The 27,157-nt window shown below is 37.6% G+C and overlaps 2 long non-coding RNA genes across 2 annotated transcripts in view; one reads left to right on the top strand and one right to left on the bottom strand.

Moving 5' to 3' along the window:
- Positions 1 to 27,157, top strand: part of LOC110345035 (uncharacterized) — a 172,068-nt gene continuing 144,911 nt past the window's right edge. Inside the window, exon 1 of the long non-coding RNA XR_015444842.1 lies at positions 1 to 1,039. This is a non-coding gene — a long non-coding RNA (uncharacterized LOC110345035). The remainder of the gene's footprint in view (positions 1,040 to 27,157) is intronic.
- LOC147823003 (uncharacterized) lies at positions 1,034 to 24,488 on the bottom strand. The gene is made up of 3 exons (XR_015444841.1): positions 24,210 to 24,488; positions 4,358 to 4,530; positions 1,034 to 1,794 (listed from the first exon to the last, which is right to left on the bottom strand). It is a non-coding gene; the product is annotated as an uncharacterized LOC147823003 (long non-coding RNA).

The raw sequence follows: 27,157 nt of genomic DNA, 5'->3' as shown, positions 1-27,157 counted from the left end.
ACTGCCATATTTCTTACACATAAGTATATGGAATAAAATTCATATTCGTTATAAAGAAATGAACTTAACTCAAATATGTTTATAGCCCTTCAACATTTTCCTAAGATGAACTCTTAGAAGACGAACTGCTAGCTCGGAAGGTGCATACATTTTTTTTTTTTTTTTTTTTGGTACCAGGGATCAAACTCGTGTCCTTGCGCTTGCGCAGCAGGTGGCGAAACCACTGAGCCAAATCCCCGGCCCAGGTGCATACATTTTTGAAGTTTTTGCATTAGGGCCACAAATAAGATAAGAAAGAAATTAGTTCAAATTGACTTAAACAGTAGAGAAGATTTATTGGCTCATGTAATTGAAAAGTGAATTTTAAGACTAGTTCGAGGTGCATTTCATTAATATTGTCAAGAGCTTGTCTACTCACTCCACGCTTCCCTATACCCCTGTGTGGCATCAGCTTTTTCTGCACTCAAAATAGGGCTGCTAACAATTCCTGGGGTGGAACGCTCCTAATGTACGTAGAGAGAGTGCGGATCTCTTTACGAGGCTCTCTCCAGCAGGACAAGGCAGGCTTTTTGCTCAGAGTTTCAGCAAATTTGCCTCACCTGTTGCTGGTCCGGTTGATTATCAGGGGAGAGAATATGGTGTTTACCCCGCCAGCATCATTCTCCCTGCCCTTAGAACAGGAGCTCGGGGCGAGCTTCTGCCGGAGCCCCTGGGTTTCGGGCCCAAGCGTCCGTCTTCCACTGAAGGGCAAGGACTGCACCTACAGTGTGCCAGGAGGTGCTCAGCGTTTGAGGGAATCAAAACGTGGTGCCGCCTACAAGTTGAACAGAAGGGAAGACAGTGAATTTGGGAAGAAGGAGGCATAGTATGGGGTCAGGTGTCTGCCATAGTAGCTTAAGGACATTCCCGCGGCTGTAAAGGAAATCCAGTTGGAGTGGTGCACGTGGAGCGAGGGAACACGCACAGGGGCACAAGGGTGGCACGTTGAAAGAAAAGTAGCTTCGCAAGGACAAACCTGTTGGGTTCATCGGAAGCCAGGGTGAGTAAATTCTGTTTCCTGTGTCACATTTTACCATTCAAATAAGCAAATACCCAATTTCTTACAGAAAACATTTGTAGCAGTTTCAAGTAAAGCACTGCATTTGTAAGTCTTCTTTCCTAGTAACTGCTGGTAAATCTAAGGTGAGGGTCTTGGGATCGAGACTGTGACTGAGGTTTAATGAAAAAGGCCTCTGCTTCACCTAGCTGTTTATTGACCGTGTTTTATGTATTTCACATGGGTTCTTTAATGTCCTCCTCAAGCACAAGTTTGATTACGCTTTCTCAGGGAGGAATCTTCATTGCCTAAATCCATAGCCTATGTCAAGATACAAACTTCTTACAGTTTCCTGGTGCTAATCTTCGGATTTTTTGTTTTCTTGTATCCAGTTTTGCAGAGGAGGCGTCATAAGCACCCTAGCTTTTTTATGCAGTAACCTCAGCTCCAACTTTCTGCCTTGTTCAGGCTCTGGGCCCGATCTTTTATCTGTGGGCATTAAACCACAAGCCTCCGCTGACCAGGACCTACAGTCTGCTACCTTCCCGTTGACATCCAGAACTTCAGCACACACAATTCTCAGTTTCCTCAGGCTCAGGCCCTGTGGAGTGCATATGAAAGGAGATTTCGTTTTATTTTATGTAGCATTTCTTGATTCTTCTAGTGAGCCTGGTTCAGAGTTATCTAGCCTTGGTCGGGGGATTTAGCTCAGTGGTTCCGCCGCCTGCTTCGCAAGCACAAGGTCCTGAGTTCGATCCCTGGAACCAAAAGAAAAAAAAAAAAAGAACCAGAGTTATCTAGCCTTTCATGTGCCCAACTTAAAGTCTCTATTTATTAAGGTCTTGGATTCTTCTTTCCTCTAGGCCCATTCTGCCTTGCATAAAATAAGTACTGCTAAATGCTAGATTTTAAAAACAAAAGTCCTTCCAGCTCTGAACTGAGGGAACCTGCGACTCTGGGATTTAATGCTCTGGCTGGGAAAGATAGCTAGAAAAGAGGTAGAAGGAGGCTTTCGAATCTCTCATTCTTTGTAGTGGTGAGATTACCATGTGCTCATATGCCATTTAATTTTTTCCCTGGGAACTTGTTATTTCTCTGAGGCAAACTTGTTGCAAATAATCTTATACACATACTTTAAGAGCAAGGATTGACAAATTAACATACTTGTGACAAATTGTAAAGCTTTGATGCAGAAGCTGATGTAAGTTGTAGAAATACAAGGCATGATGCTCACTTGAGCATGTACTGTTTACCTTGAACTCTCCAAAGTCATCCTGAGATGCGGCCTTAGAAGACTTTTGATGTTTATACAAAATAAATAACACATCCTCAAATCTATTCTATTTAAAATCGTACTACAGGGCCGGGGATTTTGCTCAGTAGTAGAGTGCACACATAGTATGCATGAAGTTGGGGTTTGATCCACAGCATTATCAAAAAAATTATAAAGCTAAATTTATGCAAAACTTCAATAGACTTAATTTGTACTCTTTTATAATTTTATGCCTTTTACACTGTGTGTTTTCCATATAGAACTATAAAGATATAGTCAAAATGCTTGTTATTTTATTATGAATTTTATCATGCTCCAAGAACACCACATGTTTGTTTTCAGGTACTGAAGAAGGAAGGACAATTATTTAAAAAATGATAGACTGTCATTTATTTAGTGGAAGATTCCAGAAATACAGTTACTAACTAAATTGAAACTAAAACCAGTAGTAAAACAATGAGACTAGTTTCTCAAACCCAAATGTAGGATGTAATTTGTAGTCAAGAAAGACTTTGTCTTGTTTGTAATGATTCTTTTTTGCTATTTTTGCACTCTTCCTTGGTGAAACTTTCTACTATAACAGGCTGCCCAGATGTTTCTCAACCATTTCCTGTAAAAGAAAAATTCTAGGGCCAGGGGTTTAGCTCCGTGGTTCCACCACCTGCCTCACAAGCATGAAGTCCCGAGTCTGATCCCTGGTACCAAACAGAAGAAATATTCCACCTTCAGTAACAGAATTCTTATGGGGCTGTTTTCCTTATTAGTATTTATTTAGATATGAAATAAGTTCATAATACTTCCACTTGGCATGGTTATCGGACGTTATACTAGGCACTATGTGTAAGGGACATTTTCCCAGAAAAATGTGACAAAAATTTCTTTTCTCTCTCTCTTTATTTTAACATAAAGCTCCATTCAGTAACCATGTTTGTTTTTCTCTGGTGCTGTGCTTCTGAATAAGGAAAAAAAAAAGGTAATGTAAACCCTTACTCATGTGGCTGTCATATAAAAAAAACAAATCTCAGTATCTGAAGTTCAGTAACAAATCAAATATTTTAAAATAGTAAAACAGCCAAGAAATGCTTTGTCCTAAGAACCCCTTTTTAAAAAGATACGCATTTTAAAGAACATCGGATATTCAATTTCATTGCCCATGACAAAAGAAATGCAACACAATTGTGTAATCATCAATCAAAGTCAAATTCAGAGAGGGCTGGCAAGTAAAAAGCAAGGGAAAATGGGAGTGCAGACACAAGAATGATAGCTTGGCTCACTTGTGATGAGGATACGAGTGAACAGTTGTCCACTCACTGCGGCCTTGGGTTTTGAGTGACTCCTGCATGTCATTCAGTTCCCATTTGACCTTGTAGGGATACAGACCAGTAGGCAGGGAGAGATGAGGGACCCCGCACACCCAGCTGAAGGAGTTCAGGTAGCTGGCTGAACAATAAAACCAGCATCTTGAGCCCCCCTGCAAACGTGGCTCCGTTTCAGGCACCCCTGCCTGTCTTTCTGAGAGAAGGCAGCTGTACTCTTGCATGCTTGGTGGATAAAAGTACAACTTTGCTTCTACGCTTTCCATCTCTATCTGATGCTTCCACAACCTTCTGCGTCATCAGGAGAGTCAGGCCCTGGACTGTGGGGACTCTCCACCTGTCTCCAGCTGCGAAAACCTCCTGCTGCTGTTAGGAATCAGACTTTCCCCTCCCCTCCTCTCCCCTGACCTTGAAGTTTCTTGTTACAGCTTTGATTACATGGTATTGTCATTGCCTGGTTCCTGCAGTTGCTCCTAGTCATTTACAGGCACGTTCATGACAACCTTTGCAGTATGGCATTCCCAGTCTCTACACTTTATGTGTTACAATAAGTGTTTTGACACCATGAAGGTACCCCCACCCATGTTTACCATATTTCTTTCCCTGAATTGACAGTTAGTAAATTAAAGCGAGGAACTTTTCAGCATTGAAAAACAATTTATGGAAAAGTTAGTCTATTAACTCGCATGTATAGAGGAAGAAACTGAAGTCCAGGGGAGGAGGAAGCCTTACCCAGCATGGAGGGTTGATGATGTTCCTAAGGGACAACAAGTGTGCTTTCACTCTTCTGCCAGGCTGTTTTCATCCACCGATGTTGTTGCTGGCAACCACAAATTTTGAGTCTTTACTGTAAGCCAGTCACTGAGTGATTGACTTGTGGAAACTTATGTAGTTCTCAAAACAGCCTGTCAGGGTTGAGAGAAATTTTATGCACATTATATAGCTGAGAGAATGAGGCTTGCAGCAATTGGGAACTGTCTTTTTGCTATTTCTGGAGTAATTGGCTAATTGGAAATTTTCCTTACATCTTCGTTGTAATCACTTTAATTGATTGGAAGAAGAAACATACTCTATATGTTGAACTACAAAAAAAGTGGCTAGCAGCTCCTAGCACTGACACCTAGTGACACAGTATTAGCAAGTTACACACACTTAATGGGAGAAGAAAATAATTATAATAAATACAGCTTTCATGAAAAGTACAAGTCTATTTGGTCCTGAGATTATGATTAAAAATTATGATGCCAGTAAAGGTAATAGGAATGATGCTATTCAGAGCAATAGGAATCACACTGATTTAGTTTTGTATTATTTCATGAAATTAGAGTAATGAGGAGCATTTTTTTGAAGAAATGGAACTGCTGGATCAAGCGCTTGGTGTGTAACTGCATTATCCTGAGGTTGTACAGAAGCTGGTGCACTGATGCAACTTACGGAAAAAGGTCATTTTGAGATTTCTTAGCATCTCTATAGAGTGGATTCCTAGAAGTGAAACTGCTGAGTAATAGGAGTTTTCAGTGCAGTTTAATACTGCCACATGCCCCCTGCAAAGTGTCATTCCAGTTTATTACCCCACTGATGAGAAGCAGGTGCTCTTCTTGAAAACAGGCTAAGCATTGTGATTCCTTTATGTAATCTAAAACTGTACTGCTTCTTTTCCAAGTATTCACATAAGGAGGCCATAACTGTGACATTTACTCGAGTCCTGCCTGCCAGTGTGTCCTACTGGGCAGTGGCAGGGAACCCATGCCATACCTGGTGTTTCTTTTTCCTTTAAGGCAAAAGATGTTAATGTATGAGTTGTATTTTCCTAACCTAAAACCTCAATATTCAAGTTTAATTGCAGGGTCGGCACTTTGTGGTAAATAAGTGGGTTTTAGGTTTCAGCTTGGGCGCTGGGCTAAGAGGTTCACTGTCACTGACCCAGAGGGAGAGGGAAGCATTGGCCTGCACAGCAGGGAGAGCGGCATGGCTGGGAGCTGAGACATTCAGAGGCTCAGAAGGTGTTGTTCCAGATAACGCTTAGCCAGTCCGTCCTCCTTCTTCTGAGGATCTTTGCGCTTTAATTGTGCTGGATTCTTGATCCTCTGGTGTGTCGCTTGCATATTTTGTTGCGTTGCTCGGATCCTCATCCACTAATAAGGCTTTTGTGAAATGTCAGCAGCCAGACACCATCTCTCTTCTTATCCTGCAATTAGTGAGTTTTCTGGCAGCCTTCATCATTATTCTGTCTTGAGGAAAATTGAATGCTACAGAAATGTAGTGGCATTTGTAGCTGTAGGCCTGGAATTAGGGTTATTTATTCTGTTGGATTTAGAAACTTCTATGTGAATTTATGCATGGTCTTTAGTGTACTTTCCTGGGATGTAGAAGATTTTTTTTAACAATCTGTTAATTTCTTTAGGAAAAAGTTTCAAAAAGAATATGTTTAAAAATATAGAACCCTTCCCCCACCACACTTATCAGTTAAAGCAATTCCAAGGAAGAGGCATGGCCAATCTCCTATGAGCCAATTACTGGGAAAGTACCGAGATGAGACCCTATTTGTGCCACCAGAGAGACGAGTATCATAGAAAAGACACAAGTTTAAGCCAGTAACTATAACAGGAGATAGGAAAGTATCTTAACATTGCACCAAAGACGAGGGAATAGCCAGCTCTAAATTAGTCATCACAGAATGAGAAGAGATGGAGGGAAAGAGGAGGAAGGTGAGCAGAAGGAGATGAAAAAAGGAATTAAGATATTATGTTTGTGGACCAACTGCACACAAGGAATGGAATCATTATGTGCTGCAAACACATCCTAATAAGCAAGAAACACAGAATAAGCTGGGAAGGGTTCTCTCTGTATTTTAAAAACAAATTTATGTAAATTAGGATTCCTTCCTTAAATATTTGTAATATTATACTCTTCGACTTAAGAATTTTCTCAGGGAGAAAACTTTCATAATGAATTGGATTGCTCTGCCAGACAAAAAGCTATTCAGATTTAGTTTCTTTGTGTTTTATCAGTTGTTATTTTCAAAGAACTTTTCCATTGTGTTTTCGTTGTTAGTTTTGGATATATTTTTTCATTGTTTACTTATTAATTTACTTTCTAATTTTGATTTAATTTCAGGTATATGAAAGTTGCAAAAATAACACAAATAATATCTTTTTTTGGTATACCTTTTTTTGGTACATTTTAGGTGTACAATATAATGACATTCATCATTGGAGATATGCACCTTTACATAGTCTCTCTTGGTTCTTATTTTTTCCCCCTTCCCCTGCCCTCCCTTCAACCCCGCCATCCCTCCCTATTTACAAAGACTGTGTTTCCCTTTTTTCATTTTCTCATATTAATTCCATTCCCTTCTTTCCTTTCCCCTACCCCTTCCTCTTCCCCATCGCCCCTTAATATCTTGACTCATATTCCCCAAATGTTAACTTTCTAGTACATGTTTTCATTTCCCTCCTGTTAGATATATATTTGTAAAGTATCTGAAAATTATAACGTGATGTATAGGTATCTTTCTGAACTCTATACTGTCCTGAATAATTTACAGATAAAGAGCCCTTTATTTCTAAACACATGGATGCGTAGTTCCTAACACTCAGAATGTACTTTTTCATAATCCCAGTCTTAATTTTCAAAATTAGGAAATTAACATCAAATCACTGATATCTAATATACAGACCTTACTCAATTTTCACCAATTCCTTCACTAAATAACCTTCATAACAAAAGTAAAACAAAGAATTCTGATACAAGTTCCAATCCAATGTCTTATATCTCACTTTGGTGTTAAATATCTCATATCCTATAATCTGCAGCAGTTCCCAAGTCTATAATACTGTCTTTCATGATCTTGACAATCTTGGAGGATTTCCCTCAATTCACTCCTTTTAAAAAGCATTTTTAATTTTATATATTTCTTACCAGGTTTAGGTTGTTTATTCCCTACTAGATTTGGGTTATGCATTCTTGTCAGGAATATCACAGAAATGATGTATCTTTTCCCATAAATCAAATCAATAGGCACAGGACATTCATTGGACCCCTTTGTAATGTTAATCAGTTCTTGTTGGAAACAAAGTTACTTTTCCCTTTGTAATTAATAAGTAATAATATTTTGAATCTATGAACCATTGTTTCTTATCAAACATTCACCCAAGAGTTTTAGCATCCATCAATGATTTTAGCCTGAAATAATTGTTGCTATGATGATTATTAAAAGGTCAGATTTTTTTTTTTGTACTGGGGATCAAACTCGGGACCTTGTGCTTGTGAGGCAGGTGGTGACATCACTGAGCTAAATCCCCAGGCCTCAAAGATCAGTTTTAATCTCATAACTTCCTCAACCTTTTAGTTGACATTGTAGTATAAGAGGTGTTATATCTCTCCATTATGTTCCTCATTGATGTATTTAGGTGAATTTGGTTTAGTGGATTCTTTAGTCAAGAAAATCTTAATAGAATTATTTGTTTTTGCACAAATTTTGGCCAGGGAGAGCCCTTTTTAACTGAGGGGGGGGGGACAGAGAGAGACAGAGACAGAGAGAAAATGAAGGAATGTATGTATGTGTGTATACTCCTGCTCCTCTGGGTTGTCCAAATCATTCTTTGAACGCTCCCTCACCTCGTCCATTGTTCAGATTCACATTAACTCTGGTGCTAGAGTAGACAGAGGACAGCTTTTCCTACGAGGAGACTTAGGTCCTTTGGTTGAGGTTGATTTAGAAATAATGACTGGAGAATGAGGTGTTCTGTGTGCTGTTAGGCATCATTGATTCCAAGAAGGCTGAGCTAAGACAGGTAAGGATGTGTGCATACACACACACACACACACACACATACATACATACATACATACATACATACATACATACATACATATACAGATCTGTAGCCAGAACTATGAGTTCATGCTGATGCTTCCAACACCAGGCAATCTTCCCAGAGTTCATTCTAGCCTTTTTCCTTTCCATGTTTGTAATTCTCTCCTCCAACATTGAAGCTATGTCATATATATTATTTTAGTGTCAGTAATATGTAAAACTGTGAAAACATACCTGTTACCAGGAAGTTATTTATTTTCTTTTCCTTAAATTCTTTTATTGGTACATTTTAGGTATACAGTACATTTACATTTATTGTATCTTGGTTCTTATTTTTTTTCCCCATTACCTGTGCACCTTTCACCCCCTCCACCCTTCCCTATTTACATAGATTTTGTTTCCATTTTTCTTTTCTCATATTTTTTCCTTTCCCTTCTTTCCTTTCCCCTTCCCCTCCCACTTCCCTTATCCCTTTGCACCTTTTCTTCCTATTTCAAGTTATCAATTATTCATTTTAATAATTTTAATCCTTATTTACACTTTCAGTTTCTCACACTAGAGAAACAATTTGGTATATACATGTGTGTCCTATTTATTTCACTTGAGTATGTCCTTAATATGTACCCATTTAGCTATAAATGACTCTGGCTCATTCTCTATGACTGAGTAGTACTCCATTCATCAGTGCTTCTGCTGCCTGCCTTGTAAGCAAAAGGTCCCAAGTTCAATCCCTGGTACCCAAAAAAATCTGGAATTTAAAATTTGTTTACTGTTGTTGTTTTTAGCTTGAAGGTATATAGTAAAAGTAATAAAAGTTTCTTGCATGTAAGTAATATACTCAAAAGTTACTTGTTTCTCTTCTTTAGTGTGATTGTTATTTATTTGAATTGTGTTCATGTATTTGTTTCTACCCCATTTTATTTTTTATCGCTTATGTTTATTGATTTCGTTTTGTTTTATTTTTTAATTTCATAGTACGTGTTAGCAGTATGTAATGATAACATTCATTGTGGAGCGTTTGTACATGTACATAACACATCTTAATTTTGTTTTCTGCCCCTCTCTTTCCCATCTTTCCTTGCTCCCTCCAACCCTTGTTTCCTTGCCATTTGAAAAACATCTCTTTCCATGTTTTCTTCCATTCTCATTTTTAATCCATTTCCCTTTCTTCCTTCCCCCTCCCTCCATGTCTTCTTTCCCTTCCTATTTAAGAAAGATCTCCCCACGTCCTATTATCTATCCTTTATTTTGCTCTTTATTTAACATCATTTTCATGATTAGCAGCACAACTTATAATAGCTCAATCTTGGAAGTAGACTATGTGCCCGTCAACAGATGAATGGATAAAGAAAATGTGGTATTTGTACCCAATGGAGTACCACTCTGCCATAATGAAGGATAAATTTAAGGTATTTGTAGGTAAGTGGTTACCCTTTCAGATCCCAATATTAGGTGAAATAGACACAAGTTTAAATATCATATGATTTCATTTGCATTTTAAGTATATTGGGATGCATTAATGTGTTTTTTCAATCAAGACTCGACCAAGACCTGTACTCAGAAGCATCATGCCTTTCCAGGTGTCGTGGTGCACACCCGTGATCCCAGCACTCTGGGAGGCTGAGGTGAGAGGATTCCAAGTTTGAGCTCAGCCGGTTAATTTAGCAACCTGTCAAGACCTACTCTCAAAAGAAAAAGAAAAAGGGAAAAAAATAAACTGGCTGGGATTGTAGCTCAGTGTGAAGGTGCTGGGTTCCGTCCCCAGTGCAGTGGTACCTCGTTTTATAAAGCTCATTTGTGTAACGATTTGGGGGAAGATGGCTGTGATCATGTTTGTTACCCGGTGTGGAGCCTAAGAATGGAAGCAAAATTTTGTGAAACACTTTTGTTTGAAAACTGTATCAAACTTAGGTATTACTGTACTATTAAAAATAAATAAAAGAAATGTGCTTTTTTCTCTTTTTTCCCTTTCACACCCCGTTCTTTCTATTCTGTGCCTACACGGTAGGTGTCCAGTTTTATTTATTTCATTTATCCTTCTGTATTTCTTTCTTAAGAAAATAAGCAGAGATGTATTAAATTAGGCTTTTCTTTCTTGCACAGAGGTAGCCTCCTACAACTTCCCTGTCTTATTTTGATGGTGTACTTTCTCTCACTTCACAGTATGTTGTCTTTTGTAATAGTGTAGAGTTGGTGGTGATGTTCCCTCTTTCATTCTGATTGTTGATAGGTTTGCTTTCCCCTTTTCTTCCCATGGCCCCTCTAATGAGGGGCTGATGCATGTTATTAATCTTTTAAAAATATGCTTTGGGCTTTAATTTTTCTACTATTTGTTTTCTACTGTGCTTATATCTGCTTCTATGTTTAGTATTTCCATTTGTCTACTTATGTTGGTTTTCATTTATACTTTGCTAGCTTCTTAGGATAGTAATGTATCACTGATTAGAAACATATCTGCCTTTTTATTTTCATTCATTAAGTTTCTTGGTACAATTTAGGTATACAGTATGATGGCGTTCATCATTGGGAATTTGTACCTTTACATGATATATCTTGGTTCTTATTTTTTTCCCCATTCCCCTGACCTCTCTTCAACCCCTCCACCTCTCCCTACTTACAAAGACTTTGCTTCCCTTTTTTCCTTTTCTCATATTCATTTAAGATTATACATTTCTCACTAACCACTGTTTTAGCTACATTCAAATTTCAAATTTTACTGTTGTGCAATTTAAAACATTTTTAATTTTCCTATAACTTCTTTGACTCGTGATATATTTCTATGTAGTCTATTTAATTCCAACATATAGGGCTTTTATAGATATCTTGCTTTTATTGATTTATTTAAAAAAAATTTTTATTAGTATTGAAAGGGTCGCCAAAGAAGGGGCACACATGAATGTTCAAGCAGCAAGCCTTTATTGGGTCGGCAGTCTGCAGCCTGCCGGGCTGACTCACAGACGGGAGACCAGCAGCAGCATGAGCTGAGCTGGAGGCTTATATGGGGTTTTGCAGGTGGGAGAGTTCATTGGTGGGGGCGGGTGATTGCAGCTGGGGTATGTAGCAACAAGTTTCTGTTGGGGGGGATGGAGTAATCGTTTTCTGGAAGCCCCTGTCTAAGCAGAACATCTGACCACAAAACAGGTGGGGCAGCAAGTCCCTAACTAGGCAGAGAGTCCCTGACAGAGAGAGGTCAGGCCTTAGTTCTGCGGAACTTCCCTATTCTCTGTAGCCAGGGTGGGACGGGGGAAAGGGGAGGAGAGGGCTTGCTTTGTGGGGTCTCTGAAATACCTAACAAGTATATCTTTGTAGTGCATGTAGTTCACAATGATTTTGGGGAATGGGTACTTGAACGTCATACAGCTTGTTTTCTTTTTTTTAATCCCTTTTATTTGCATCCTCCCTTCTACCTTCTTTCATTCCCTTTTCCCCATTTTCATTCTTGTTGATACTATTAATTGTCGCATGTGTTTATGACATATGATGTGTACATTTATTGAGGTTATTAGGGTCTTGTACATGGCATATATTTATTCTACTTATTTCCACTTAAATTCTCCCTCACCCTTGGTTTCGTGGACCGCTTTGCATCTGTTATGGTTTTTGTCTGGATGTCCCCCAAAACCTCATGAAGTCTTTTTTTTTTCTAAGTTCTTCTATTGGTACATGTTAGGTGTACAGTACGTTTACATTCATCATTGGGTGCTTGCACCTGTACAGGATGGATCTTGGTTCTTATTTTTTCCCCATTACCTGTGTGCCCTTCACCCCCTCCACCCTTCCCTATTTACATGGACATCATTTCCATTTTTTTTCCTTTTCTCATAGCTTTTCCTTTCCCCCTTTTCTTTTCCCCTTCCCCTCCCTTCACCCCTTTGTCTTTGGACCTTTTTTCCTATTTCAAATGATCAATTATTCATTTTAATCATTTTAACCCTTGTTTACACTCTCAGTTTCTCACACTGGAGAAACTATTCGGTGTTTACACGTGTGTCCTATTTATTTCACTTAACAGTATGGCCTTGATATGCATCCATTTAGCTATAAATGACTCTAGTTTTTTGTTCTTTATGGCTGAGTAGTACTCCATTTTATAACAAAACTACATCTTCTTTATCCAGTTTCCAGTTGATGGGCACTTGGGCTGCTTCCAAGCTTTACCTATTACAAACTGTGCAACTATGAACATGGGTGCACATATATCACTGTGGTATGATTCTCTTAATTCTTTGGGGAAGATCCCCAGCAGGGAAATAGCGGGGTCAAAGGGGACTTCTAGTCCTAGTTCTTTGAGGAATCTCCATACTGATGTCCACAGTGGTTGCACCAGTCTACACTCTCATGAGCAATGGAGAAGGGTTCAAGGGACCTCATGAAGTCTTAGATGGGACTGTTTTAGAGGTGGCTGAATTTAGAGTGTGTGATTGATTCATGGTGCAATGCTAGGCTCAAGGGCACTAGGATTAAGGCTGCGAGTGCTACCAGCCATAAGTAGTCTCAATAGGATAAAAGGGGGCAGAAAGACACTGTTAAGGTTCCCTTGTTTCTTTTGCTACCTTATGGCACCATCTGTGTCGCCCCTCTGTCATGTGCCACTATGCCTTGGAGCCAGGCGATTATGGACTGAAACCTCTACAAACTGTGAGCTAAATAAACTCCTTCCCCTTTCATCTTGGGTGTCACGTATTTTGTCTCAGCAATGAGAGAACAGCATCTTAAGACATTGTCGGAAAGAGATCCATCCCCTTTCCCTTGTCTCTTTCTGTCCATCCTTTATTATTCTCTTTATACTTTGCCTTACTCAAATGAGGGATACCATATGGTATTTGTTTGTGTGCCTGGTTTATTTCCCTTAAGAGGATATTTTCCAGGTGATCCATTTTCCTACAAATGTCTCAAATTTGTCCTTCTGTACAGCGGAGTAGTATTCCATTATGTATAGATACCACATTTTATTTATCTAATCGTCTGTCAATGAGTTTACTAAGAGCACTTCCAGGATTTAGCTGTTAGGAACTGTGCTGCTGTTGTAAATATTGATATGCATGTTCCCCTGTAGTATGATGTCTTAATCTCTTTGGAGACGATCACAAGAAGGAGGATACTTGGGTCATATAGAATTTGTAATGTTTTTTTTTTTTTTGGTACCGGTGATTGAACTCAGGACCTTGCGCTTGTGAGGCAGGTGGCAGCACCACTGAACTACATCCCAGGCCTTAGAATTTCTAATTTTACTTCTTTGAAAAATCTCCATGCTGATTTTCTAATGGTTGCACTAGTTTACATTCCCACAATGTAGGAGGGTTCCTTTTTCACCACATCCTTGCTAACATTTGTTATTTTTTGCTTTCTTGATGATTGCCACTCTTTCTGGTTTAAGGTGGAATCTTTTTTTTTTTTGGTACTGGGGATCGAACTCGGGTTCTTGCACTTGCGCAGCAGGCAGTGAAACCACTGAGCTAAATCCCTGGCCCAAATATAATTTTTTTTTTTGGTACTGGGGATCGAATTCGGGTCCTTGTGTTTGTACAGCAGGCAGCGAAACCATTGATCTAAATCCCCGGCCCTTAAGGTGAAATCTTAGCAGTGTTTTAATTTGTATTTGTCTAATGGCCAGAGATGTTGGACATTTTTTCATATATTTGTTGGCCATTTGTACCTCTTCCTCTGTGAAGTGCCTGTTCATTTCACTTGTCCATTTCTTGGTCTGTTATTTTAGGTGGTCTAATTATCTTTTGAATCCTTTATATATTCTACATATTAGCCCTCTGTTAGAGGAATTGTGTCAAATGTTTCCTTCATTCTATAGAATGGCTTTTCACACTACCAATTGATTCTTTTGCTCGATAGGAGCTTTTTAATTTGATGTAATCCCATTTATTGATTCTTGTTGTGATGTCTTATGCAATTGAAGTTCTGTTTAGAAAACCTTTTCCTACACCTTTGACTTTAAGTGTTTTGCCTATTTTATCTTCCAGTAGGTTCAGCGTTTCTGTTGTAATGTTTAGTTCTTTGAACCGTTATAATTTTAACTTAGTACATGTTGAGAGAGATGGATCTGGTTTCAATAATTTGCAAATAGTTTGAGTTTTGGTATGTGTGCATGACACATTTCAATTCTTTTTCTTCCCCTTCCCTCCATTCTGCTTTTATTTTGCCAGCATCAGATTCATTGATTTATAAGGCTTTATAAAGTTAATTATATACAGAAAAACTTTATGGGAATAAATTAAATGTACATCAAAACAGAGAGAGAGACAGAGACAGAGACAGAGACCGACAGAGGCCGACTGACCAGTTGTGATCGTGTGGTGCTTGGTGTGCTGTACCTACTCGTATTCCAAGATATCACTCATTTACCAAGTTAAAATTTCTTAGAAGTGTTTGCTCCTCTTGTGGAACACTCATAGACCAAGTTACTTGCAATCCAAGTATGACTGTATACAGATTAAAAACCAGATTAATAGACCAAATCACATATAAAATATGTAAGAAAATTGTACTGAGGCTACACTTTTAGATACATTATCCATGCTAGATTGCTATACTGAACAAATGTAGTGATCATGCAGATCCTTGTCTTGTTCCTGATTTGGGAGGGAAAACTTTCAGCTTCTGTACAGCTAGTAGGACATTGGCCATTGAATCATCATAGATGGTTATGTTCAGAGTAAGATAAAAAGCCTTCTCTTCCTATTTTCCTCAGGGATTTTTGTCATAAATGGATATTGGATTTTGTCAAATGGTTTTTGTGTCTATTGAGATAATCTTGTCATTTTTGTCTTTGCTTCTGTTTACGTGATTTAGTACATTTTTTGATTTGTGTATGTTCAGTCAACCCTGGATTCTTGGAATGAATACTACTTGGTCATGATGTGTGATCTTTTTGATTTACTGCATTCTGTTTGCCAGTATCTGAATGAGAACTTTTGTATCTATGTTAATTAATGAGATTAGCCTGTAGTTTTGTTTTGGTTTTTGGTTTTTTTGGCTCTATCTTTGCCAATGGTAGAAAAGAATTCATCAGTAATTTTATAGAGTTAACTATCAAAACAAAGCTTTGTAGTTATACTTTTGAAAATTTAGGGGTTTTGAATGGGCAAAAGAAAAACTTTGAAACCTTAAAGAAGAGAGAAATGGTGCAAAGGATCTTACTGGGCAGTAGAAGGATGTCTATAGAATTAGGTAAAGGCAAGACAAAAAACTCAGAAGAAATAGAAGATAGAAAAATAATATGGAAAAAAATTATGTGGAGAGTAAATATAAGAGAAATAATAAAGGGGAGACAATTTAAAAGGGAGAAGAGAAGAAAATAGAGAAATAAAAGAGAAAAAAGACTGTAAGCAAGGCAAAAGCATAAAGGAAGATTACCCAATTCCCAGAAAACTGGTGAAGAAGACAGGAGGGAAGAAAGGAAGCGACAAAGAAAAAAACAAAAACAAAACAAAAAATTAAAAATTATTCTCACATTCATGCATATGTGCGCGCGCGCACACACACACACACACACACGAACAACCAAACAAAAACAAAAGCAAAAAATAGAAAAAACAAAAAAATAGAAATTTCTGTGATTTGAGCCTGTGGTTGCCTTTGGAGCTCTATAGTTTTGGAACAGTGCCCAGTTCAACACATGTCCCTGCTCCCCCTGGCAGACAAGGCAGTGAGAACCAGATCCATGATGCATGTCGTCATCAGCAAGCTGGCAGTAGGATTAAGGTGGAGTACCAAATCTGGAGCTTTCAAATCCATAGAGATTTAGGCTGAACCTGGACTCTGGTTGTGCGGGGTGGGACCTGGGTTATTTAGTTTAAAATACTGAGTGTCTCTTGCTGGCCTGACCCCAGGTCCTGATCACGAAGTCTCCCACAACTGCTCCTCACCCAGCCCCTGTGAGTATAACACTGGAACCCCTGAGATGAAGCCAATCCATGGCAGCTCTGCATCCAAGATTCAGTGGGCCGCTCTGACCAAGCCCCTTCTCCAGGGTTTATGGTCGACACTTAGAGTGGAGTCACTCATGAGCTGTTGCAGCACACAGTGTCAGCCAGTCTGTTTCCCTGCTATGTTTCTCCATTAAGGCCTCTGGAGTCCCCCACTTTCATTGTGTCTCTGTAGATTTGGTCTTCCTTTCTTGTGAGCCATGAGCCAAGGATCATGGAAAAGTCCAGATTGCCCCTTCATTTTTCTGCACTGTGTACCATTTCCAATTTTTCTGTAGGCTCCAGTTGTCCCATTATATTCTTCCTCTTGGAGAGGCTTGTCTGTTGTTGGTTACTGCTCCACCATCTTTCTGGACTCATGTCCATTTTCTTCAAGGCTCTTGTCCTGAAGGGCTGTTGGATTTTGTCAAAAGCCTTTTGCTGCATCTACTGATAATGGTCATGTGATTTTTTTTACCTTCCTTATGTTTATGCAATGTATTACATTTTAAAATTTATGTGTGTTGAACTGTCCTTGCATCTCTGAGCTGAAATGTGCTTGCTCATAATGTATGATCTTTTTGATGATGTGATTTATTCTATTAGCTAATACTGTATCTATTAGCTAATACTGTGTCTTGCATCTATGTTCATTAAGGAAATTGGTCTATAGTTTTTTTTTTTCAGTTGTGTCTTTACCCATTTTTGTAATCAAGGTGATCATGGCTTCCATATATGAATTTGGGAGTACTTTGTTCCTTTCAATTTCTTTGAAGATCTTGAGGCAAATTGGTGATACAACATCCCTAAAAGATTTGTGGAAGTTAGCAGTGAACCCATCAGGTCCTGGACATTTCTTAGTTGGTAGATTGTTTATTCCTGTCTCTATTTTATTGTTATTGGATTGTTTCAGTATTTTTGTGTCTTCCTGTGTTAGCTTTTGTAATTTAAGAATCTATTTCTTCAGAATTTTCCAAATTTGTTAGAAAACAATTTTTCAAAATAGTTACTGTCATCTGAATTTTGACAGTATCTATTGTGATTTTACCTTTTTCATTTCTAATTGCATTGATGTCTTTTCTCTCTTTATTGCTTCTTCTTTGAAAGAATGTCACTTCAATTTGTTTATCTTTTGTACTTTTTAAAGTGTCAATTTCATTGATTTCTGGCCTAAACTTTATAATTTACCTTTTTAATTTCAGTTTGGTCCTGCCTTGTTATTGTTTCTCAAGTATCTCAAGATTCCTCATAAGATTATTTATTTGAGCTTGCTCTGTTTTCCCAATGTGAACATTAATTGCACTGAACTTTCCTATTAGGACAGCTTACATAATGTCCCAGAGCTTTTGATGAGTTGGACAGGCATTGCCGTTAACTTTCATAAATTTTTAAGTGTCTTCTTTGATTTCTTCTGTGACCCATTAGTTCTTTAGAAGTAATTTTCCAGGTGCTTCTAGCTTTTTTGTGATTTCTCCTGTCATTGATTTTTATTTTCATTGCACAGTGGTCTGATCGTGCACATGAGGTATTTTCTACTCTTTTGTATTTATTTAAGCAGACTTTGTGGACTAGTATGTGATCTATTTTCAAAAAAGCAGTGTGCTGCAGAAAAGAATGCATACTCTCTTATAATGGAGTGCAGTACTCTGTAGATATCTACTAAATCCAAATGTTCAAAGGTGTGGTTCAACTCTGATATTTCTTTATTGATTTATTTTTTGTTGAGTTGATGTATCTGTTTTCAGGAGTAGGATATTAAGATTACCCACTATGTTTGTTAGTAGTTATTTGATCTTTTATGTTTAGCAATATTTGTTTTATGAAGATAGGTGTCCCTGTATTTGACACATACAAATTTATAAATGTTATCTCTTTTTGAATCAGTTCCTTACCTCGTATGTACTGAACTTCTTTGTCTCTTCTAATCATTTTTAGCTTGAAATTTGCCGTGTGTGAGATTAACATTTTTACCCTTGCTTGTTTTCTGGGTCATGGTATATGAAATATTGTTTTCTATCTTGTAACTTTAGTCTATTGACATCTTATTGGATTAGTTGCATTTCTTGAACCCAACAAACTATTGAGTTCTGTATTTTTCCCATCCAGTTTGCTAATCTGTGTCTTTTAATTGGGAAATAGAGCCATTAATATTGAGAAATGTTATGAGAGATGTTGATTATTTACTATTATTGCGTTCTTTCCCTGTTGTTGACTCTTTTTTCTTTTTCTGTCATTTTTGTTGTTGTTGTTTATCCTTTGACTTCACTTGGTGTTTTTGTTTCATCTGTTTTTTTTTTTTTCTGTATTAGTTTCATTGTATCCATCTACAATATTATTCAGTATTTTCTGCAGTGCTGTTTTCATAGTCATAAGTCTATTGTGCTGTTTTACTTCCTAGAATGCCCTTATTTCCCTATCTGTTTTGTAAGAAAGTATTGCTGGGTGTGTTAATCTAAGTTGGAAGTTATTTACTGTTAGAGCTTGAAATACATGACCCCAAGCTTTCTGGTGTTTATGGTTTGTATTGAGAGGTCTGCTGCAATTCTAATGGGTTTGCCTTTATTTGTGATTTTTTTTTTTTTTTCTCTGACTACTTTCAAAGTTCTAAGTGTTTTTTTCATATACATCTCATTATTCCAGTGGGATAAATTCCTAGATCTGGAATTACTGTCTTAAAGGTTCACACAATCGGAATGTTGACAGGTCATGCCAGGTCAGCATCTTCAAAGGCAGGAAAGAGACAAATGTACTCTGCTCATGGCGACAGACTTGTTCTCTTTCACAGATAACAGTACTGGATATTATACAAATTTTAGACTTTAATCTATCTAAGGGCCAAGAAAATTCATTTTCATTTGTATTTTTTTTTTGTCCTGCTACATGAGGCTCAGAAATTCACACAGTTCATGCACTTGAATGTTGCAGCCATGTGACTTCTCACCCTGTCAGCTTTGTCAGTTTTCCTACACTGCTTTGTAGGTGGAATAGCACTCTTACTAACTGGCATATTTTATAGGCTGCGTACATTTTCATTCAGTTGACTTTTACATGTTTTTGGTGACTGATTTTAAATTGTTGTGTAGGGCAACTCATTTTCTGCCTTTGCAGCTTCTAGAACCACATGTCCTACTTTTAAAGGCATCCTCTTTCCTATGTTTGCCTGTACTTCTTACTTTATAATTGGAGATGTTAAATAAAATTGTCTTATAGTTATCTGTAAGGCATAAATGTGTTTCTTCCGTTTTGGAGATGTGGACAGTCACTTATCAAAACATCACTGCTCCAATATTGAAATACCAGCAAGGCATCACAAACCTCATGTGCAAAACATTTTTTTTTCAAAAATATTCTTGTTCTTCTTGCCTTTTCAGAAAAAAACAACAAAGTGAACATACCCTATTTTCCAATCAACTTACAAACATTTTAATACTGAGAACCTAGTCTAAAAATTATTTCTTCTTTTATTGACATATTTTTGACACTTCAGTAATTTCATTTGTCACTCATTACTTTTAGTCTGTGTTCTTGAGTTTGATGTAAGAGTTGTATTACCTCCATAAAATGAGAAACTTTTGTATAGTTTCCTCTGCTCTAGAGTAGTGGCTGGCCAGTGTTCTGGAAAAGAACAGTAGCTATCTGAGACTCTGCAGGCCGCAGTCTCTGTTACAGGTGTGGTAAAAGTACAACAGTAAACAAGGGCGTGGGTGTGGGTCAATAAATCTGTTACAAAACCAGCAGTAGGCTTTTTTTTTCAATCTGGCAATTTAATAAGGACGTGTCTTGGTGAGCTGCTTTTCTCATGTAATTATTTGGTGTTCCGGCAGCCTTGTTTCCTTGTATGTTGAACTCTTTTCTTATATTTGGGAAAAATCTGTTATGATTTTGGTAAACATATTAATACTTCCACCTGTGTCCTCTTGTACCTCTTTTCTCACTCCAGTTAGATTTAGCTTAGTCTTCTTAGTGTTGTCTAGTAGTTGCTGAATTGTCTTTTCTTGTTCTCTTATTTTTTTTTAATGTTTTCTTCTAATATTTCTTTTTGTTTTTGATACTGGGGATCGAACTCGGGACCTAGGGCTTGCAGGGCAGGTGGCAGAACCACTGAGCTAAATCCCCGGCCCCTCTAATACTTCTTTATAATTTATCATGTCCTCAAATTCATACACTCTATCTTTGGATTGATCATTTCTATAACTTAGGAATTCTATAGTTTTTATTTCAGGTACTTCTGCCTGACATCTTTTTGGGGAGTCCATGTCCTTGTTGAATGTCACTCATGTTTTGAACCATTTTGGTCAGATTGTCAAATATTTTACTTATTTCCTCCGAATTCACTTAGGGCATATTGAGTAATAATGCCATGAATTTTTAAAATTTATTTCCTTTTTGAGCTCATCAAGTTTCTTTGTCCCTTATACAAACTTTTCCTAGAGTTCTGCCACTTGGTATTTGCTCTTCCTGTGCTTATTCCTCTCGCTGCGTGTTAGGAGGGCTGGGAGACCTTGGGTGTCTCCTGCTGCCTTGTTTCCTTATGATCCTTGTGTGTGTATATTTGATTTTTATTGTTTATAATCCCCTGGATCTCCAGATTTTGGCATAAAGACAAAGGCAGTTGTTATCCACTACTATATTTTATTAGCTACAGTATTAAATTCAGTGACATCGATGGGATCAAATGACAACTTGGTACTGCGAAACCCTAGGAGCTAGCTACTCATGGACATTACTTAACCAGAATCAAGAAAACTATGATTTTCGTGCAGATAAAGCACACACATATTAGCCTATAATAATTCAGAGCATTGGTTTCTGATTAACATAGATAGCAGTGCCAGAGGTGAAAGATTCCACTAGACTATGTTCTCCTTCAGGTTCACTTCCTCTTAATATTTCACCCTCCTGGATTCCTTGAACACAGTACAGTGTCTCCCAAAAGATCCCTGGAGATCCCTAATTGCATGCCCCTCTCCGAGCCTATTTCTCAAGGTTTCTCTCACCCAGCCCCTATGGCAGGGTAACACTTTCAGCACTGAAGAGCAACTCACTTCTCTGGTGTCAGTCTTTTCTCCAGTCAGGTGGGTCAGTTGGTTGTCACCTCTGTTGTCCTGTTCTAAGGAGACCCCGGAGCAGAAGCCAGTACCTCTAGTGTGTGCTTGTATGGTCCTTCTGGTATTCATTCCCAGCTGTGTGCATGGTGTGGGCCCCACCCTGGTCTCTTATGTAATTCTGTGTGGCCTGCCAGTGCATTCTCTAGCAGAGCAATCCTGTGAAACTTTCTGAAGATTGAAAAAATTGTATAGCCTAGTGTGTGATCAGTGTTTTTGAACATTACATTTGTACTTGAATTTTCTTCTGAAGCTGCTGGATCTAGTACTCTATCAATGTTATCTAAGTCAAGATAATTAATAATGTTCATATTTTCTATGTTCTTACTGACTTTTTTGGTTCAGTTGCCCAGTAAATTGCATAGAGAGGAAAATTAAAGTTGCTAATGAGTATTGTGGATTTTTCTGTTTCTCCCTTTAAGTCTTTCAATTTTGCTTGATGTCTTTTGAAGACATCTCAATACATTGCACATAAACTCACAGTTATCTTCTCATAAAAACTAACAGCTTTGTTGTTGTGAAATAGTTCTCATCAGCTCTTGTAGTATTCCTTGGATTAAATTCTCTTTTCCTGGTATTAGTATAGTAAACCCTATTTTATGATGTTTATTTTTGCATAGTGTACTAATCAGGGTTCTCACTGTTAATTCTTTAAGGTTATCTTTGTTTTAAAGTGTCATGGTAGGTAGACAGCATATAATTAGTTCTTGGTTTTTATATTCAATTCAGTAATTTGCAACTTTGTTTGTTTTGGGGTTTTTTTGGTACTGGGGATCAAACCTTGCACTTTTGAGGCAGGTGGAGGAACAACTGAGCTAAATCCCTGGCCCAGTAATCTTCAACTTGGAATTGGAGTACATGATCTATTTTTGTTTTATGTAACTACCGATATGCTAGGTTTAGTTCTATTGTTTTGCTGTTTGCTTCCATTTGTTCAGGCTTGCTGTCACGTTAGTTGAAATGTGGTTTCCCCATTCTTTCTTTCCTCCCTTCCTATAGAATGATCAAATATTTTCAGTAGTCAATTTTATTAGCTTTTAAATTTTACCTTTTTATGGTTTTGATGGCTGCCCTAGAGATTGTAATGCACATTTTAAACCTACCACAATCTTGTTAGTTAGTGTGTCATCAAGCTATATTAAGTATTATAATGTATAACATCATATTCCATTTAACTACTCATCGTTGAGACTACTGACATTACAACTAGGCTAGATGGCACCCTAAATATAGTTAAAATGTTTCAATATTTATTTTAAGAAGTCATATATCTTTTTTAAAAAAGAGAAATTTATATGGACCTTTTATTCACCATATCTTTTTTTTTTTTTTTTTTTTTTGGTGCCAGGGATCGAACTCAGATCCTTCCGCTTGCGCAGCAGGCAGTGAAACCACTGAGCCAAATCCCCGGCCCTATTCACCATATCTTGATGAATTTTTATGCTCTCTGTTAGTTTTCAAAGTCCTGACTTTCAATCCATTACCATCTTTCTCAATTTGAACATCGTGCTTTCTTGTTTTTTAAAATGCAATCTGCATACAATAAATTCTTGGCAGTTTCTACTTATCTGAAAAGATATTTTCAACTTAAAAGTGACTTTTACGTGACATAGAATTCTGGGTCTGGGATTTAGCTCAGTGGCACTGCGCCTGCCTTCCAAATGCAACATCCTAAATTCAATCCCAGGTACCAAAAAAAAAAGAATTCTGGTTACATTTTTTTTTTTCTTTCAACAATTTAAACATTGTTCCTTTGTCTTCTTGTCTCTTGTCGTTGATAAGGTGTCAATCATTGTTCATATGTCTAATAACAGATCATTTATCTTTTTTCTAGCTCCTGTATGTCATTTTTAGGGCTGGTGTTAACCCACTTTTTACAGATATCTGGCAGGTCTTAGGTATGTTCAGCATGTTAGATTGCTATAGCTTAGAAGCTATTACCCACATTTTATACCACTTGATATTGTCCCATTTGTCTCTGAGATTTTGTTGATTTATGTTCTATCTTTATTCTCTCTGCTATGTAGATTGTACACTTGCTATTGGTATACTATCTTTATATAGTAATTGTCAGAAGATTATCTTGAAGTTGACTGATCCTTGTCCTGTCTTCAGTTTGCTTTTATAGCCTCTTCAAAGATACTTTCAATTGTAGAGTTTTCCTTTTATTCTTTTCTTCAGCTTACATTAGTTTTCTTAACTCTATTCATAATAACTGAGTTTACATTTGCAAAGAGATATTTAATGTACCAGTTCAAGCTCTTGTCTGCAAATTCTAATACTTTGAACATTTCAGGTCCAGTAACTACTGACTGCAGTTTCACTTGACTATAGATAATATTTCCCCATTTCTTTGTGAGTGTTCTAACTTATTGTTATGCTTTATGTCTAGATGACCCCCTTACCCCCAAAGCCTGGCGCAGCCATAGGTGATTTAGTGTGTGATGCTGGGATTAAGGGCGTGTGATTACTAAACCAGTACACTGATGGGTTTGGCTCTGCCCTAATACTCCTAGTCTGGATAAGATAAAAGGGAAAGAAAGATGCTGTTAAGGTTCCCTTGTTGCTTTTTCTGCCTTCTGCTGCCGTGAACTGTTGCCCCTCTGCCATGTGCCACCCTGCCTTGGAGCCAGCTGATGACGGGTTGAAACCCTGCAAACTCCGAGCTAAATAAACCTTGCTTCCTTTAACTTTAGGTGTTGAGTATTTTGTCTCAGCAATGAAAAAATTAAGACACTTACCGTTATATCCTACAAATTCTGGTTGAGACACTGTGGAGACATGGACTCTGTTTCCTTCTCACAGCGTTCGTTTTCATTCTGGTGGGCAGTCCACTGTCACAAGACTCCATCTGTCTCGCAGTGGGTAGAAGTGGAGGTCTCTATTCACTTTCCTCAGCCTGGGAAGTGTTGCTTTACTCTGAATAACGTTCAAGAGGAAACCAAGAAGTTGAGTGCTGTTCATATGCAAATTTAAGGGCTGCCTTGTTTCCTAGATTTCCTCCTTCATTTTCCAGACCTCACACAATATTGAGCTCCAACCTGACCTTTGAGTTGCTCGTGGTTTTGCAGTTGAGTTTTATTTACCCAGTTGCTTTCAGGTAAAAGAATGCCTGCAGGTATAAAGCTTAATATATGTGACTATATCCAGCATTATTCCTTTTTTTCAAGGTTCAACTTCTTTCCTGTTTTTTCTTTTGCTTGCTTTTCAGGCCTTTAAAAGTTCTTTTACCTCAGAGTTTTTTCCTCAAGTGTTTAAATGTTCTGTGGGAAGGTATATCTGATATAAGCTTTGCTGCCCCTCTACGAAGTAGAAGTTGAGTAAGTAGATATTTCTAGATTGCAAAATAAGTGCTGATAAATAGAAATACAAGGGGCTGGGGTTTTAGCTCAGTGGTTCTGCCACCCGGCTTGCAAGCGCAAGGACCCAAGTTTGATCCCCGGTACCGAAAAAACCCCCCAAAACAAGCCACACACATAATTAAAACTTTCTAGTTGCCACAATTTAAAAAAGTAAAAGAAACAGGGGAAATGATTTTAATAATATGTTTTATATAATTTGTCTTAAACATTACCACTTTCAACAAGCACTATAAAATTAAGATCTTTTCTATTATTTTTACATGAAATTTTTGAAATCAATGATGTACATATTATATACCTAGCTCAGCTACAAAATTTTCAATGGTTAAAGAGAAATACAGTACGACTGAAACCAGTTATGTTTAATAAGAAACTTATGTTGCTTCACTTTTTGCAGTCTACAAATGATCCAAGAATAAATTCAGTTCTTCAGTTCAATCCCACATTTCCGCTGTCCACAGCTGTATGTGGCTAAGCCCTACTGTATCAGACAGTCATGAGCTTAGATAATAGAAAAGGATTTCCGTACTTTTACTGAGAGAAGTAGGTTGGTTATGAGCCTTAAGTACAATTTTATAGGTAAAGGTAATTTGCACATAATCGCCTTTAAAATAAAAAGAAATAGACTCCTTTTAATATTTATGAAATTATGAAAAACATTTCCAAACTTTTTACAAAAGGATTTTGCCATCAGGAACGTTGAATTGGTTTATATAACCAGCATCACTTATGTGCAAAATTTGTAAACATTGTTATTTTTAATAAAATATCTCATTCATTATTCTATGAATTTCTCCTTTTGGGCTTTGTATTTAATAATATCTTGCATATAAAAGCGCATGCCTTTGAAAGCATTTCTTTTTGTTGACTACTTACAATGATGATGTTGATTGTTTAAAAATTGGTCTTTCGGTATTGTGGTTATAATTGTATTGACTCCGAAGACAAAATAATGTCTTTATTGGCTTCTGAAAAATCCCAGCCCTGTGAAATATCACAATTCTCTTAAGTGATGATTGACTTGGCATAAAGTATATCCATAAATTCAGAGTTTCTTTACCACTATCTTTGGGGGTGGCAGTACCCTGAAAGCCTATGTTATGATTCTAATGACTCATCAAATTGCTTACAAAATTTACTATTGCATCTGATTGTTCCTATTTGTGTTGAATTCCACCAATGTCCAGACAAAATAAAGGATTTATTTAAGTCATAAAAATCAAAGTCCTAAAATTCCAAGATGTTAAGGCAGGAAAATTGCATATGACCAAGTGTGGCAATGTCAATTTACTATATATAAATGCCAGTTTACTTTATTCATCTATATAGGATATAGTGCCATGTACATACAGTAAATTAAATTACATAAGCCAAACATAGAAGGAACATAAGAATTGTGATAGTGTCTCAATCTGTTGGTCAAAAGATTGCTAGATTAATAAAGGAAGATGGTCATAATTTTTAGTCACGGAGAGCAACTCAGACTTTTGTGTATATAGCATTGTTTATTTGAAAGCTTTATGGTCAGTTAGTATGTACCACCAAAGAACTATGTTCTGAGATAATCATAATGCCTATACTCAAATATGTGTGAGTCCAGTGGTTGAGTTGTCAGGCAAAGTGCTGAGAGTTTTATATTCATTACAACAACAGAAACAATAGGGTGGCCATTTCTCAGAGAAGACATAGGAGACCTGGAAAATGTACATGGGAGGGCTTGGATTTACACTGAGGTTTGATGCCCTCCAGGTGTCATAGGTTTTTGTGGTTGATTGGTTGGTTGTTTTGTACTGGGCATTGAACTCTGGGCCTTTGGATTGAGCTTTGTTCCCAACCCTTGTTTTCTTAGCTTTGGAGACAGGATCTCCCTAAATCGCTCAGTTTTCCAGGCTGAGTTTGAATTTGTGATCCTCCTACCTCACCCTCCCAGGGTGCTGGGATTATAGGCATCCTCCACCTCCCCAGGGTTAGATGTCATAGTCTTAATCATTGTTCATAGTACACAGTTAGCGTCGTCTTCTGGTCCTGTATGAAAAACCTCCTGTGCACATCCTGAATATAACTCTTGAAATTTGAAGGCCTGATATTCTTATGCATGGACTCTGTTGCTTTAATGAAAAAATGATTATAGCTATCTGCTTATAAAACTTTATTTTCTGGGACTGAGGAAGTAGCTCAGTAGAACACTTGCATAGCGTGTAGGGTGTACAAAGCAGTGGGTTTTATCCCTAGTACTAAAAACAAAACAAAGAAAACCCCACTTTTACTATCTCTGAAATGGCAATTTATGTATTCTACATTCCCTGTATATTGTCCTGGGTCCTATG

Source organism: Heterocephalus glaber, unplaced genomic scaffold (assembly GCF_053883595.1).
Source record: "Heterocephalus glaber isolate CG9 unplaced genomic scaffold, H.glaber_assembly_v1.0 deba00001606, whole genome shotgun sequence".
NCBI lineage: Eukaryota > Metazoa > Chordata > Mammalia > Rodentia > Bathyergidae > Heterocephalus > Heterocephalus glaber.
The sequence above is the reverse complement of the archived record's forward strand: the minus strand, read 5'-3'. Positions and strand labels throughout refer to the sequence as shown.